Source organism: Alexandromys fortis, unplaced genomic scaffold, assembly GCF_014885135.2.
Source record: "Alexandromys fortis isolate MF-2015 unplaced genomic scaffold, M_Fortis_MF-2015_v1.1 scaffold_46, whole genome shotgun sequence".
Taxonomy (NCBI): domain Eukaryota; kingdom Metazoa; phylum Chordata; class Mammalia; order Rodentia; family Cricetidae; genus Alexandromys; species Alexandromys fortis.
This window is the reverse complement of record NW_026067919.1, coordinates 8,602,877-8,615,461: the sequence shown is the minus strand read 5'-3', so window position 1 is coordinate 8,615,461 and position 12,585 is coordinate 8,602,877. Positions and strand designations below refer to the sequence as shown.

The 12,585-nt window shown below is 38.2% G+C and overlaps 1 long non-coding RNA gene across 2 annotated transcripts in view; it reads left to right on the top strand.

Moving 5' to 3' along the window:
• The window catches only part of LOC126500570 (uncharacterized), a 107,311-nt gene that overhangs the window by 64,868 nt on the left and 29,858 nt on the right, over window positions 1-12,585 (top strand). For both annotated transcript variants that reach the window (XR_007591380.1, XR_007591379.1), the window contains one exon: window positions 5,329-5,451. This is a non-coding gene — a long non-coding RNA (uncharacterized lncRNA). The remainder of the gene's footprint in view (window positions 1-5,328; window positions 5,452-12,585) is intronic.

Below are 12,585 nucleotides of genomic sequence, written 5' to 3'. Positions count from 1 at the left end.
ACAGTATGTGCTATGTATTCAGTAGGAATTTTTTTTTCTTTCACTCAGCCCTTGGCATAGCGCCTAGCATTTTATAGGTGTCATATCTGAATGCATGAATACATGAGTAAATGCACGTTATGTGGAAGTATCCTTAGAAAAATCATTTGAAGAAGTCAGATTTGTCATGAAGAAATGTTATTAACAGTAATGCTCCTGCTCACTGATCAACTGCACTAATGCACTTAAACCAATAGATCTTGTATTCATTTAGCCAGCCATTCATTAATAAAAGTACAGTTACTAGCAATGCTGTGCCAGGTATGCAGCCCCGTGGGGGAAGGGAAATGATCACAGAAGTAATTTAGTTTTTGTGTGAGAGTAGTTATATGGAAACAACCCTGAATTTGTAGTTGTGTAGTTTAAATTTAAATTCTGTTTTTTTGTCTTTACATATTCCTTGGCATTAGTTAAGTTTCCGTCATCTTTTAGGCTGCTCTTTTCTCATTAGTGTGATGAGACAGATTCATCCTTTGCAGTGTGTTGGATTGCATGTGACAACCTATTTAAGGCCTATTAGGTGATAGTGCAGTGTGCTCTGCTATTCATTAAGAGCTGAGCAAAAGGCAAGTCAGGGATGGGGGAAGTCATTTAGCATCAGAGGTGCTGTGCACAGGCCTAACATCCCAGGTGTCTCTGCATTCCACAGGTGGCAGAACAGCTTTGGCTCCCTCTGAGATTTGTCCTCTTATCTCTACATATGTGCTGTGACAAGCGTATACTCCCATATATACATAATACACACAGAGACACACAAACACACACAGAAACACACACACACACAGACACAAACACACAGACACACACAGAGACATTCACAAACACACACAGACACACATACATACACACACAGAGAAATGCACAAACACACACAGACATACACACACACACACAGAGAGAGAGAGAGAGAGAGAGAGAGAGAGAGAGAGAGAGAGAGAGAGATGGATTGATTAAAATTACACAAAGATCTGAGGCAGAAAACTAGGGCTCTAAGTATCGTGAAATGTGTACGTTGATGAAGCCGAGATGCTGCTGTTTTAAAACAAAAAGCCTTTGGTTTAATCTCATGTTCTTCGGGCAATAATACAATGTTGCAGCTGGGAAGGATTTAAAATTCATATAACCCAAATATCCCTTTTGAAGGTGAAGGCTCTAGAGCGCTATGAAGGGAACTTATTTCGGGTCCTGAGCTTCATCCTGGGGTTGAGAACCAGTATGTATCTTAGAGACAGCTCATTTCCTCCTCCCTTGCTTGTGGGGGTTCTCTGCTGGGGTGCTAACAGGCAAGCTATTTTGAGGCAGGAGTTGTATAAAGAAAAGCTCACAGCAGTGCCCAGTCTTGGTCCCGCCATTGTGTTGGCCTCCTGTGATGCCGCTGTCCTTCCAAGGCACTTTGTGCCAGCAGGAATGTGAGGCAAGTTGTGAAATTCAATTAATTCTACAGCCAGCCCACATACCTCCCTCCAGGGCTGGCCCAGTCAGGATTAGGCAGTGCTAACAGCTAGGTCTGAAAATGAGGTTTCCAGCCTCACTCTCTTCCATTCCAGCAGCAACTTCTTAGGTTTTCTCTCTTCCCTCTTTCCTCTCCTCCTCTCTTCCTCCTCCTGTATCTCTCGGTCTTTCTTTCTTTCTTTCTTTCTTTCTTTCTTTCTTTCTTTCTTTCTTTCTTTCTTTCTTTCTTTCTTTCTTTCTTTCTTTCTTTCTGTCTCCCCTTCTCTCTGACCTCATAGGTTACAAAACTGATATATGGGGGATGCGTTTTCATAATTAAAAACCACGTTGGGTTTTAATCATGAGAATGCTTTTGTTGACGCTGGGAGACAGTGGCTTGTCTCTGGAATTCTAACAGAGAAACACAAGTAAGCAATCCTATAATCTGTAAGTAAAGGATTTCCAGCAAACCTACACCAAAATGGGGTCACTAGTTCTAGGCACTGTGGACAAAGGGATGAAGGGCATGGTTATAGCCTAGTTTCAGTGGATGTGGTGAGAAAATAGAGTCCTCTTCCCCTGCTGTAGCAAAGAATACCGTAGAAGGACAGTAGGAAGTGATATCAGGATCTCATAACGATTCTGAAGCAAACCCAGTGGGATTTAAACACAGCAAGAGTTGTGGGACGAAATTATAGTCTTCCTTCCAGTATTTTCCTTCTGTGGAATGAAATAAATGTTCACATTCTGTGGACCAATGAGCACAGGGAAATAATGTTTCGTCTCAGACATTCTGCAGGATATTTATGCGTCTGTAGATTGAATGTGGAACTTCAGGTCAACTGGCATGGCAGATGTTCACTTTGGAGGCCGGAGGGCTATGGTTTATAGCTCAATCTTATCATTGTTTTCATGATGTCACTTTTAGAGATAGGAAACTTGAGTATAAATCCCTCATTGCCAAGAAATACTGAAATGAGTTAGGATGGACCATTAATAAATTGAACAGTAAGACTGGCTTTTGCCCTTAGAAAATGGCTTTTAGTAAATAATTCAGTTTTTAGCCCATGTCAATTCTTTCACGTTTCCACTAGAGAATGTCATGAGAGCTGGTGTGGTATGACACCAACAACTTCACAGTGAGCTTTCTATCTTTTACCTCCAACTTCCTGTTGTCTCATGGTTATGAAGATCTGGAAACAAACAAATGAAAAATGAAAACTACAATGTTAACTTGGCAAACATAAATCTTAGAAAACTTCATTTTTTTGTAATAAGAATTTGTTTCTGAACAGAGTACAGTGAATAATCTAGACTCATATTGCTGTTGTCAATGAGAGATCATGGTAGAAGCTTAATCCTGCCTGGAGATTTATAAATAGAGAAGAACATTTTAAAAATAATCAGATATTCTTGGTTTTAGCAGCATGGGACACCAATCCATCTACTGAGTCTATTCCACTTGCTTGTTAAGTACAGTCTCTGTGCCTTGGAATCAAAGTGACTTCTCAATAAAAGTGTGACTGTGCTTTAGTTTGTGCTTTTTAGTCTCTCTTCTTCTGGTGGTGTTGGGTTGCTGTTGGAGATACTTCTGTGCACATAATATATTTACTGCTATGATGTCCTCAGTTATTCCTACTTTGGTTGCATTTCAAACTTTTAGTATGTTCTACTTAATTTTCATTTGTTTTAAAGTATTCTTTTAACTTCCCTTTTCAATTCTAACTTGAACCAATGGGCACTAGAGTTTGTTTTCTAATTTCTAAAAATTTGTGGAAAGCTTCTGATTTTTCCATCGCTTGTGTATTTCTAGTTTTATTCCATTGGGCTTAGAAAAGTACTGGGTATGTAAGTTTCAGTCTTCTCAAGTTTGTTAATAATTGTTTGTGGCCTAACTTTTAGGGTATTCACCAAAGAAGACTGCTCAGACATGGACTTAAGCCAATAAAAAGTATTAGCCATTTTTCATGATCCAATACAGAACTGAGCCTTTCTCAGGGTGAATGTTTAAGCACAAAAATCATTTTCTGGGACTAGGCAGTGGTGGTGCAGGTTTTTAATTTCAGCACTGAGGAGGCAGAGGCAGGTGGGTTCAAGGCCAACCTGGTCTACAGAGTGAGCTCTAGGACAGGCTCCCAGGCTCCAAAGCAACACAGAGAAACCCTATCTTGAAACAAAAAGAAAAAAAGAAGAAAAAACAATATACCCTCTAAAAAACAAAAACAAAGAAACAAAACAATAACAACAACAACAAAAAAAAACTTAAAAAAAACAAACCAAACAAAAAAATATGTTCTGGGTTGACACACTTACTTAACAAGAAACGGAGTAGGTATGTTTAAAGACTTTTCCAGAACTATGGACTCTGAAGGATTCATTAGGTCTTTGTTTTATACTCTGCATGGTGCTTCTGTCTTGGAGTCAGCTGTGCTAAGGTTTCAGGACCTATTTAGGTCTGTGACTTTGTTATATTTCCCACTGGTCTTAGTGAGTAAGTCAAATTGTGGACTTACCCATTTCTAAAGAGGTCCTAAGGACCATTTAATTTTACCAAACTGATACACAATTGGCTGTATAGTTTAAGAATTAGAACTCCAACAGTAATTCAATCAAAATGAGAATTAAAGGCCCAACTGGTGCTGATATTAGAGCTAGCCAGGGAGACCAAAAGAACAGGAACTGGTACCACTCTATCTGATTAATGACTTTGTCTTTCTTTCTTTTTTTGAGTTTTTCTTTTCAACCATGGAATGATTTTTTTTTTGTTTTATTGTTTTTACATTCTAAGCAAAGCTTCTTCGTCTTCCTCTCTGTCCAGTCTCCCCTCCTCTCTTCAGTCCTCCTCCACTGTTTCTCTTCAGATGCAGGTGGGTATTTCATAGATATCAGTCAGTCATGGTATATCAAGCTGCAGTGAGACCAGGCACCCCTCCTCCACCAAGGTTGGATGAGGCAATCTGGAATGAGGAATGGGTCCCAAAATCAGGCAACAGAGTCAGAGACATCTCCTGCTCTCACTGCTCGGAGTCCTACAAGAAGACCAAGATATACAATTGTAACATATATGCAGAGGGCCTAGGTCAGGCCCAGGCAGGCTCCCTGCTTGTCAGTTCAGTCTTCTTGAGCCCCTATGTGCTGTGTGGACAATGGTTTTCTACTCTGTAAAGATTTGTCATTTGTATTGCTTTAATAAAACGACGATTGGCTAGTAGCCAGGCAGGAAGTATAGGTGGGGCAACCAGGCAGGAAGTATAGATAAGGCAACCAGAACAGGAGAATTCTGGGGAGAGCAAAGGCTCAGATGGCAGTCATCATCCAGATGCAGAGGAAGCAAGATGAGAATGCCTCACTGACAAAAGGTACCAAACCACACGGCTGACGCAGACAAGAATTGTGGGTTAATGTAGGATGTAAAAGTTAATAAGAAGCCTGAGCTAATGTAAACCTCTGTGAACTTCTTTGAGACTGAACATCAGAGGGACCAGGCAGGACAGAAACCTCTGTTAACAACTATGAGTCCAGGTTTCTTGGTTGTGTGGGTTTTCTTGTGGTGCCCTTGACACCACTGAATCCTACAACCCTTTCTCCTCCTCTTCCACAGGATTCTCTGAGAATCTCATAATGTTTGGCTGTGGGTCTCTGTGTCTGTTTCCATCAGTTGCTTGGTGGAGCCTCTCTATGACAGATGGGCTAGGCATCAATCTTTTAGAATAGCAGAATATCATTAGAAATCATTTCATTGACTTTTTTTTTTTTTTTTTTTTTTTTTTTTTTTTTTTTTTTTTTTTTTTNTTTTTTTTTTTTTTTTTTTTTTTTTTTTTTTTTTTTTTTTTCCATTCATGTTTGGTTCTATCCTAGGTTTCTGGCGTATCCTGTTTCTGGATCCTAACTCTCAGTAGGGAGATCCTTCTAAGAGCATAAGTTTCCAGCTGTGTCAACCATCAGTTGGTCACCCACATCTTCTGCACCATCTGTAGCAGAGTGAGTAAACATCAATATTTTTGTCTAATGATATGTTGCTTTGGAAAGGAGTTTCTGCTTTTGTTCCACAGAAGATAAAAACTTGTGGATTCCTTCAAGGCTAAGGTCATTTGAGGGAACAAGACCCCCCCAATGAAAGGTCTCCACAAACCCTTAAAATACATTACCCAACCAACAGCAAGAAACAGTTTGGAGAAAAATATGCCCAAATTACCAAGTGATTATTTATAAATGTTTGTTTTAATTAAATATGATATAGAAATGAATACTTTGCATTGATATGGATCTTGGTTTATTGATAAAAATTTAAGGTCAATTTTGTTACACTTGTATATATATATATATTTCTACTCTTGTTTAAGATATTATGTGTTTGTGCATCTCATTTAAAATATAATATATAATTTAGAAATACAGATTAATAGTCATCTATAATAATCAAACTTTTAGTCATGTTAGGTTTTCTAGATGTACAGAGATATATATAAGATGGATAGGTATTCTTTAAATCTTCCAAAGACCTACAGAATATGGCATTTAAGGTGTTTTAAGAACTTAGTCTTTCCTTGACAGTGAGATATGTCTACTTTTGGCAGCACCAATTAACTCAATGATGGGCATTGAAGAAACCCATCATGAAATTTGCTTTCAATTGATAAAGATAGCCATTTGGGTAAGAAACTGCTCTTGTCTGGACTGCTTGATGACATGCTGTATGAACTTGAGATGTAGGATCCATGGAAAAATTACTGTTGAAATTGCCAAAAGATAGGATGCTCCTTTAGGGTTCCTGCTTCACAGAAGAAACTGTCAGACATTCTGCAGCACACAAAAGACAGAAACTGATGAACTTTGCCAGTACAAGGCAAACTTTGGGTGACTGTCCAAGCAGTGAGATGTCTCTGTCAATTCTCGGATTTTGGAAGTTGCTTGATTGCACTTCTTGTTTACTTAGGTAATGTTATATTATATCCTTCTGGGTTCTTTGAGGTGTTGGATACAGATAGATATAGTTTTCCTAAATTATGATAAAAGATAAAGTAGATATAAAACTTTAGACTCAGAAAGATAGGACAGATGATAGAGTATTTTCCTTAATTTATCAAATATAAATGGACTAAATATTGTAACTATAATTCTTGCTTGATAACTGTTTTGTATATGTAATGGTATTATGTTAAAATTAAAAGCTTTTTTAAATAGATAGAAAAGGGGAGATAATGTGGGATATCTTTCTGTATATGTGTTTCTTTTATTGGTTAATAAATCAAACTACTTTGGCCAAGGGCAGGGCAAAATATAGATAGGATGGAAGGATACATAGAGAGAGTAGGTGGAGATAGGAAGATGCTATGTGGCTGCTGAAGGAGAAGGACACACTGGAACATTACCAGTAGGCAACAGCTACACAGATTAATAGAAATGGGTTGATTTAAGATGTGAGAGTTACTCAATAAGATGCCACCAAAGGAGACAGATGCCAGACAGAACCTTACTGGTAGGCCACAGTCACATGCGAATATAAACATAAATAAAAAATGCAATAATTTAAGATGTAAGAGTTAACTAACAAGAATCTTGAGCTAATAGGCTGAGCAGTGTTTTTAATTAATACAGTTTTTTGTGTGATTATTTCGGGTCTGGGCAGCCAGGAAATGAATGAACAGCCTCTGTCTACAGCTTAGGTAAAAAAAAACTATCATATCTGCAAATTGTGATACTTTGATTTCTTTCTTTCTAGTTTGTAGCCCCTTTATCTCCTTATCTTAATTGCTCTAGCTAAAATCTCAAATACTATATTGAACAGATTTGGAGTAAGTGGACAGACTTGTCTTGTCCTTGATTTTAGTGGATTTGCTTTGTTTCTCTCCATTTAGTTTGATGTTAGCTATGGGCACATTATATATTGCCTTGATGTTTAGGTGTGTCCCTTACATAGCTGACCTCTCTAAGACTTTTATCTGGCTGGTTTTATCTGACCAATTCTTCTAACTGGTGTAGCCTGCACCTGAGCAGCTGAAGTCTATTCAAGCTGGTGCAGCTTGGGCTGGTTGTGGGTAGTTCCACCTGAGTGGTAGAAATCCAGTGGGGCTGGGGCAGAACCCAGGACACAGCAGCAGGGCCATGAACAAGCTGGAGAAGCATAGGCCTGGGGAAGGGATCTGAGGAACAGAATCCAGAGAGGGGTACAGTTCTGGTGGTAGGTGGGTCACTCATGGGTTCTGCGAGTTTTTTTTTTTAAATTATCCATGATATATGTAGAATTGTAAACTCTGTATTACTATCTCACAAGATAGATTCCTATATATTTCCTTTTCTCTATTCAACCGGACACTTAAAGTGAGCATCAGTAAATAATAGTCAAGATGCAATATGGATTGTTGGTCTGTAGTCACACTAGCTAATACGCTGTCTATTTTGTCTTTTTCAGTTTCCAGCCCAGGCCTGAGGGCACTGGGGGTTAGACCATGACCCTGTATTCATACTCATGGTGCAAACCATGAAACTGAGGATGAAGTAAAGGGGCAGGGAGTAGAAGGGTCTGAAGCCAAATGAAACCTTAATTTCAACAGATTCATACTCCAAAGACATTCCATTTGGTAGCAACATCTGTGACTTCAACTTTCTTGCTTGGTTGTGGTAGATCTATGGTGTAATACCGAGTATTGAAGTGTTCGAATCTGAGAGCTCATGAAGTTGTGCATTGCTTTGTAATGAGTACAGTTCTGAGATACACAACATTAGATAACGTCTTCATAGAGTGTGCTTGCCCAAACCTAGATGATGTGGTTTAGTCACCCAGCCTGTCCTGCTGATGCAATCAGTAGATGCGGTAACATGACCTGTTTAAGGCTGCTGCTAGCACAGCATGGAATTTATTAATTTATTATTTATTAATCATTATTTATTTATTTAGAGTGCTTGTATGGCTGAGAATACTGGAGGTCAGTCTTGGCTATTGCTTCTCAGGCTGTCCACCTTCCATTACGGGACAGGAGCTTTCATTGGTACTCTCACTGGAGCTCACTGATTCACCTAGATTGCCCGGCCAGCAACATCTAAGAGTCCTGTTACTTCTGCTTCCCAAGTGCTAGATTAAAGATGCGAGCTGCCCTTCCCAGCTTTTTATGTGTTTCCTGGGGACTGAACTCATTCATGTCTTCTTGCTTACAGGGCAAGATGTTTACTGGCTGCGCTTCATTCTTGACAAAACTCTATATAATCAAAAGGAATATATTATAAAATAATTACAAAAGGTACACAGACACTGTCCATAGGAAGTGGAGGGAATTGAAGGGCAGAAGCAGATATGATACCAAAGTGTTAACTAAGTAGAAAATGTAAATCTAATAAGATCAAGAAAGTAAGAATAAATCACGGAGTGGAAGAACAGGAATACAGCAAATAAGGAAACTATCAATGAGCACACATGATACATTTACTATGCCCACACGTATGATACATACTTTATACATTCATACAACGATTCCATGCCCTGGTAACTTATGGAGATTAATAAATTTACCCATATTTTACAATGTGTAGAAATGAGATATAAAATGGTCAAATTATTTATCCAAATTGCCACATAATATCTTTGTATAGTAGTATTCTGGGCTCATTGTCCAGTATGAGGTTGTAAACTGCATGTAATTATCATGAGAATTCAGCCTTTACTCTTCACCTTGATCTGCTGAAGAGTATAAGCACATCACACAGGGCCGTTTAGCCTCTGTTTGTCTGAAGTGTGCTCCTGATTATACTAATGCTGTTATTATTAACGCTCTTGGCAAGTAGCTGAACAATAACGGTGTATCCTTCACGGATCAAAATCATCTGATTACAGATTTCTGTGGTTTTAGTGTTTCCTCCAGAAGTCCAGGTATTGGAGCCTCAGTTCCTTCACAAGCTGAAGGAAGCAGATAAAACCTAGCAACAGATGTTTGAATCATGAAGATGGAACCCTTAATAGATTAGGTCCTTTCTCAGGGGAGTTCAGCCTGTGTATTTTTCTTTCAACATGCTCAGTCCACCTTCTGGCTTTTTCATCATGTCTAAAGCAACATGTAATCATCACAAAGTACAGCCAGCTGATATAGGATTTTCCTGCTTCCAGGCCATAAGCCCAAACAAGTTTTTTTTTTCTCTCTCTCTTCCTCTCTCCCTTCTCTCGCTTTTAATCAATTGTTCAGTCTCCAGTGTTCTAAAAACACAACAACAAAATAAATGAACAAAGCAGCAGTATTATCATTGATCACTTAGTCCACATGATAGTCATAGTTTCTCAATTTTAAAACAACTTCTTTTTGTAAAAATAATTTGCATAGGAATATTTCAAAACTATATATTGTATATCATTTTACATCATCTTCTTCACATACCATTTATTTATTAGTTTTTAGTATTGATGGAGGCTTTACATTTTATTAATGTTCTTATATCAATATGTCATTTAATGACATGAGTGTGTTCTGAGAAACACATTAGGGGATTCTTTCATTGTTTGAACAGCATAGCATTACACAAACCAGTTGTATATGCTAGTTGCCCGATGTGGCATATTGATTTAGCAGAGCAATATGACATTCAGGAGGAGACTGGAGATGCTGCTGATATATTTTAGCCTGTTGTATTACCTTAAAATATTTTTGTATAAATAGAAGGAGTATATGTTCAAGTAGTGCTAAGCCTAGTTTAGAAAGCCTATACACCAGTAGCATGTTCATTAATTTCAATGTCCAGTAGTATGTACTGGTTGTAAGGGTATGAACTTGATTTTACATGGTGGTAGTGAATTAGACTCATGTACACTAGCATCACACTAACCCATGAATAACATACTGTGCTATGGTATCATGATAGCTACAGTAACACTAGACAACAGGGATTTTTCAGCTTCACTATCATCTTAAAGGATATGGAAACACCCTTTATGAAAAGTTTATCAATGACAAAAGTGTCATTATTTGACACATGATACTAATTGGTTGCCACATTCCCATCCCTTCCATCACCCTCTGTTCCCATCCCCATTCCACCCCCCACTCTGATTCTGTTTATAAATAGGTAGGTCTTTCATGAGTATCAACAGAACATGGTATATCGAGTTGTAGTAAGACTTAGCACTTCCTCATGTATTATGTCTGAACAGGGAAACCCAATATGAGGAGTAGGGTTCCAAAAGTCAGTAAAAGAGTCTGAAACAGACCCTGTTCCCACAGCCTACACTGAGAAGACACTGAACAAGGGGAATACTTCTCCATATCTGGTGGGAGTGCAAACTTGTACAGCCACTTAGGAGTCAATTTAGAAAACTGGAAATCTACCATAAGACCCAGATATACTTATCTTGGGCATATACCCAAAGGATGCTCAATCATACCACAAGGACACTTGCTCAACTCTATTCATAGCACCATTGTTTGTAATAGCCAGAACCTGAAATGAACCTAGATGTCCCTCAACTGAAGAATAATTAAAGAAAATGTGGTACATTTACACAATGGAATATTACTCAGTTGTTGAAAACATGGAAATTTGGAAATTTGGAGGTTGCTACACTCTTGTAGAGAAATTTCACTAGGCACTATTGGGAATAGCATGAAGGTCCTTGTGCCAACAGATCTCTCAAGAAACCAGGAATATTAAGCACACAGAATTGTCTTTTTAATGGGAAAGAAAAAAAAAACCTGTTCTTCCATCCAGAAAGTTGAGAATTGTAAGTCATTGACAGCCTGCTGATCTGCGTTATCTCTTGGGCCAGGCCATAACAAGATCTTACAACCAGGACCAGAACTGTCTAGTAATCTAAATGACCCTTATAGCCAACCCCAAGCTTCCACAACCAGAATCAGAGGTGGCTAATAACCCAATTGACCTCTATGCTATCTGTACGACTGTGACCAGGCTAGAGCCATAGGCCCTTAAGCTAGTACAGGTTAGCATATCCCTAGAAGCCACCTTCTTGGAAGAAATGGTATGTATCCTGAGTTGAGTTTGAATGTAGTTGTGCTTCCTTGTGCATTGGAGATTGTGTTGCACTAGGAATCAGTTTTCCAGTTATGCTGGATTTAAATACATTGGGAAGTATTTGAGTATCTGAAGTCTGATCCAGGTTAACAAAGTCACTCTGCACCAAGTTCATTCTTATCTTTTCCCTGACTGACACCCGCAGCAACCCCCACACTCCACTATTCATTTAATTGATTGTGTTAGTAGGGACTAACCAATATTTTTTTATTCTCTGGTTCATATTCACTATGCCATGGCATATGTATTTCCCTTTACTAGTCTTAGAGAGTCACTTTACACTGTATGGACTTTTAGATATGTACCATAATATGAAACATCGCATTGACATTAGGGAAACTTGATTGCTCTTTGGGCTAACGAGAGAGGGGGACTTGATTGGGGGACAGGGAGGGAAACGGGAGGCAGAGGCAGGGAAGAGTCAGAAATCTTTAATAAATAAATAAAAATTAAAAAAAGAAATAAAACTATTGTAAAGTAAAACTATGAGAATTTCATAAAAATGAATCAGATATAATGCAAAAATGTCAACATAAAGTCTAAACAAAATAGAAAATTCAGAATAGACAAATAGCAAGTAAATATTGGTAGGTAGTAATTTAAAGTTTCTTACCAAAATCTAAGACCAGATGGCTTCACTGTTAAATTATATTTAGCATTTAAAGATAAGTTAATGATAATCTTCCTCAAACTCTTTTAAAAAATAAAAGAGAAATGAAGACTTCTGTAATGGACTTTCCTTTGGACTGCTACCTCGCTACCAGGTAATAATGACTTTGAGACTTCTTATTAATTATGAAAGCTTGGCCTTAGCTTAGGCTTGTTTTTAACTAGCTCTTATAACTTAAATTAACCCATTTCTATTACATCCTGTCAAATACCACCCATCCTGCTTCCTCTGTGTCTACTCACATTTCTCTCGTGGGCCTTGATTCCTTCTCCTTCCTCTATCTTCCTGGAAGTCTCACCTATACCTCCTGCCTAACTGTTGGCTATTCAGATTTTTATTACACTAATCACAGCAATACACCTTCACACAGTGTACAGATATTGCACAACATACTTCTACGCTCATTTACAGAAGGTGCATTACTCAGATATCAA